Source organism: Rhinopithecus bieti, unplaced genomic scaffold, assembly GCF_001698545.2.
Source record: "Rhinopithecus bieti isolate Rb0 unplaced genomic scaffold, ASM169854v2 scaffold_9996, whole genome shotgun sequence".
Classification (NCBI taxonomy): domain Eukaryota; kingdom Metazoa; phylum Chordata; class Mammalia; order Primates; family Cercopithecidae; genus Rhinopithecus; species Rhinopithecus bieti.
The window spans coordinates 3,710,503-3,715,494 of record NW_016806973.1 but is presented as its reverse complement, the minus strand read 5'-3'; positions in this window follow the sequence as shown (position 1 = coordinate 3,715,494).

Genomic DNA, 4,992 nt, shown 5'->3' with positions numbered 1-4,992 from the left:
AAAACTCCATCAGACAGTGTTACAGTTTCTGTTTTCAATCATCCCACATATTTTAAAGAACCAGAAAGTGAACATTTGTTATATTTATGCAGATCTTTATCATTTCTGTGGCGGTTTCTTCATTTCTGCCTTGATCTGAATGCTGTGTCCTCCACAGATCCAATATGATGGCGTTAGGAGCTGAGGACTTTTGAAGTTAATTAGTTCATGGAGGTGGAGCCCTCATGAATGGGGTTGGTGCCGTAATAAAAGAGACTCCAGAGAACCCAGAGAAATACCTTTTCCCTTCTGCCAGGTGAGGGTGCACTGAGAAGACACCTTCTATGAGCCAGAAAGCGAGTCCTCAGCAGACACTGAATCTGACGGCACGTTGATCTTGGACTTCCTACCTCCAGAAGTGTGAGAAGTAAATTTCTGTTGTTTATAAGCCACCTCGTCCATAGTATTTTGTGATAGCAGCCCCAAAAGACTGACATAGTTCCTGAAGGTCCAGGTTTCCCCTTGGTATCATTTCCCTTTGATCTTTCCCATTTCTTTAGAGCATGGTTGTTGGATTCCTTCATCTAAGATTGTCTACATAATGTTTTTGCTAACTCCAGAATTTGCACTGGTGATTCTTTTTGTTTAGTATTTTAAAAGTGTTATTCCCCTGCCAGCTTGTCTCCATGGCTGTTACAGACAGGAAAGGCCAGTGAGATGTTAGCAGAAGCCTAGGATAGTTCTCCCTTAAACTTCATGAAACTCTTGAAAGAAGGTGACTTAGCTGGGTGAAGTGTCACATTGGTCACTTGTCCTTCTCCTTATTCCTGGCTGGAAATCAGATGTTAAGTCTGCAGCTCCAGTGGAAAACCAATGACTTCAGGGATAGAAGAGGAGATACAGAAAAAAAGCCTGGGCAACGGAAGATTCTTTTGAGTGTGAGGTCTGCTCTGGCAATCTTACCCCTGGACTGCTTTTACATGACATCTCAAACTGGGGCACCTGTTAGTATCTATCAACTGCACTGAATTTTTAATGGACATCAAAATCATGTCTCTTCTCTTCCTTATCATACTCACCAGAAGAATCTCTGTTACATAACAAACATTCTATATATGTATAATACTTAAATTGAATGTGTTGCTTATATAGATTTTAAAATTTATTAGCATGGGTAGGAAAATGGAACAAACTCTCCTAAGTTAGTGACTTCCTCTCTAGTTGCATAAAATGTGTTTCACATATCACTATACAACTTGTAGGCACTAAAAAGCTTCTTTCATTGTTGTCTTTTGATATGTATCTATATCTTATCTATATCTATCTTGTTCCGTAAGCAGATAGTAGACCCTGATTACTTACAGATTGCTTCTCATGCCTCATTATGCAGATGACCTAGCACTGTGCTTATACATGATGCTAGTAACGACTGAAGTTTACTAGGCTTGATTTCTTCCTAAACCCTTACGTAATAGATCCTCTTTCTCTGTAGTCAGTAGCCCACTACTGAGGCAAGAAGATTTCATAGGATGTTAAGATGTAAGACAAGAAAATTATTGACCACCCATTCTTATTTGCATAAATGTAATCCTTTAAACCATTTTAGTTGTCAAAATATATGATATTTTTCTGCATATCTGAACAGGGGATTATGCTGGAGTTTTGAGAATCTTAAGAAATCATGAAATGATAGAAAAGATCAACATGGTCAGTGATTAGTGCTGAGACTATTAGAAATAAGAACAAAGTGAAGGTGGGGAAAACAGTATTTATTATGAGCAAGTCTTTGTTCTTCAGAAATTGGCAGGGCTGGGTGCAGTGACTCACGCCTGTAATCCCAGCACTTTGGGAGGCTGAGGTGGGCAGGTCACGAGGTCAGGGGATTGAGACCATCTGAGCTAACACAGTGAAACCCCGTTTCTACTAAAAGAATACAAAAAAATTAGCCAGGAGTGGTGGCAGGCTCCTGTAGTCCCAGCTACTCGGGAGGCTGAGGCAGGAGAATGGCGTGAATCTGGGAGGTGGAGCTTGCAGTGAGCCGGGATTGCGCCACTGCACTCCAGCCTGGGGACAGAGCGAGACTCCATCTCAAAAAAAAAAAAAAAAAAAAAAAAGACAAAAAAAGAAATTGGCTATAACTATTAAAATAACTAAGATGTTTAACTATGAATGTATTCTGTCTGCTCTACCAACAGCGAGGTAGCAATTTCTCTAAATCCTATCCATATTTTCTAAAGATGTCAATTGCCCTTTTATATGTATCGCTTTCTACTGCTTATCTCTCACTTCCTGCTCCACAAATTTGCTCCTTTTCCTATGTTCATCATCTCACTGAATCGCACCCCCATCTGCATGGTAGCCCGGGAAATATATTAAGGTGTTATCCTTTAACCTTCCTTATCATCCCTATGTCCAGGTAATCTGAAATTCTGTCAGAATATGCATCTTTAATCTATCTTAAACTGGCTCATTCTTAAAATTTTCTATCTGTCTCGACCTTACTTTAGCTAAATGATTATCACTCTCCTAATTGTTTCCTAATGGGCCTCATAGGCAAGACAAATCATTCCTTATACTGCCTCTAGAATTGTCTTTTCAAATACGGATATGGCCATCCTTCTTTCTTACAAATGACCTCATAGTCCCAAAGACAAAGTCGATACTCTCTCTAAATAACATTTAAGGCCCTCACTCATGCAGCTCCCTGATTCCCACGTCAGTATTTTTATCCTCCTTCCCTTCCCAAAGCACACTCTCACACACGCGTTATTCTACGTGTAGTCATATTAAGCTACTTTCAATTCTATGCTTTCTCTTAGCCTTCGACCCTCTCTTAGGATGTTGCATTTCTGTGGAGTGTTCCAATCCATGCTCATGTTACCATGCACCCATCTTTCTTCTTAGAACTAGAACTGGGTAACTTTGTTCTCTTGCTAGAATTACCCCTGTACTTTTAAGTGTGCATCCCTCTCCCACAAACCTCATTTCATCCACGCAGAGAGAACTCTAGGTTGTGTAAGGGCTGGACTCTGCCTTATTCACTATTATATCTGTAGCACTTAGCATGAGGCCTGTTTGAGGAATGCTTAGTTAATTAATATTAGACACTTCTCATTGAAGATGAATTTTTATTTCTTTCAGTTCACATAATCCTGTGGAAATGAAGCAAACTGTGTGTACATGCACGTGTGTGTGTGTGTTGTGTGTGTGTGATAGGGGTTGAAGAGGTAAAGTATATTAACTTTCAGTGAGGTAATTGTCCTGATTTTCATGCAGTCTGCTCTGCATCAAGATTACTTGAGGACCTGGCACAGGAACTATTGTCTAGCTCCTGGGTTGTTCCTGTTATTCTAGCTAACAGCAGTGATTACATTTGAAGTTCTGTCTCATGTTGTTGCACTTCTGTTGATATTTAATAAAAACTCAGAGAACAGCTTGCAAGAGGCAGTACTCATTCCTGCTGAGAAAAGAAAAAGAGAAACAAGTGAATCCTTTGCTAAGCAATTTCAAATGTTTCTGCCATAACCTTAATAGCATAATTTTAACTTCTTGGCACTGAGTGAGGTCAACATTGGTATACTTTGTACTAACGCATTATACAGGAAAATTGGATCCAGAGGTAAAATGAAGTTTCCTTTTCTCAAAAAGTTTTCTAGCCAAGGTATACAATCTATGAACAAGAGGAATTTGATGAGAACACTGGTGAAGCGCATACTCGGACAGTAACTTGTTTTCTCAGGTCCTAAAGTACCAAAACCTTACTTCTTTTAGGCTCCCATTCATATTTACCATTATTTCTATTTTATATTAGTTTCATATAATTTCAACTACAGACTAGGGTAATTTATTTTATTGTAGAATATTTAGAAATCTGGGAAGCACCACCTAAAGCTAGTGTCTCTTGCATGAGTAGACCCTTTTTTTAAAAAAAATTACATTTGTGAAGAAATATTGCTGCATTTAAACCTCCTAGCAGTTAAAAGTTCTTAATTTCTAATTTTAAGAGTCATGACAACTTTTCTTTTGACACAATTTCTCTAAGAATCATTAAAGTCAATTGCTAATAATTATATTGGCATTGTGGTAACTTGAGATGTAACCAAGGAAAAGCATGTTTAATATGAGTTACTAATTATACTACTAGCAATTTATGCAAATTAATGACTAATTTTACATTAGTATAGTGGTAATCATTTTAAGATCGTTTAGTAAGAATGATGGCCCAATCAAGACTAGGAAGTAGTTTTTTTTTTTTTAATTGAGATAGAGAAATGAAAGATACAGGGTTTATTGCAAATAGTTTTTAACTGAAATCCAAATATTAGTAATGCACTATTTTGAAAGGAATGTATTTGAGTAAAACCCCATAATTTATCATTAATTTTCTTGTGAGTATTATCCACACATTTCAATCTCTAGGATATGGCACCTGGGCTAGATATCTCTCAGGGACCATCTCCATCATGATTTTTCTGGAATTTCCTATTTGAGTCAGGATGAAAATATCCCTGATAGGCTCTGTTTTTGGGGATTTAGCCCCATGCTTCCACAACTTAGAGAATTGAGAGATAAAAGAAGCTGAAACAGAACTTCTTGATTCATGTAAACTAAAAGTTTGTGGATTATAATCCTCAAACAGCCATATATAAAAAACTGTATTTAGATACTGTCTTTGCCTACTAACTTAACACAACTTGAGTCAAGGTTTGGAAGATCGCAGTATAGGCATATCTGGATCTTTCTTAGCAAAACGAAGGTGACAGAGGGGTGTAAGTATCTGAGCTATAGCCATGTGAAGAGAAGATGAAGAACAACTGGGTATGCTGTAAACAACTGAGGATAAGGAGAAAGGAATTAGGAATTAAGTTTAGACCGTAACATCTTATACATCTTGGACAAAATATTTCACCCCTCTGAATACTGAACTCCATTGGAGTGCTTCTAGCTTTTATTTTCTCCTTCCTTCCTTCCTTCCTTCTTTCATTCCTTCCTTCCTTCCTTCCTTCCTTCCTT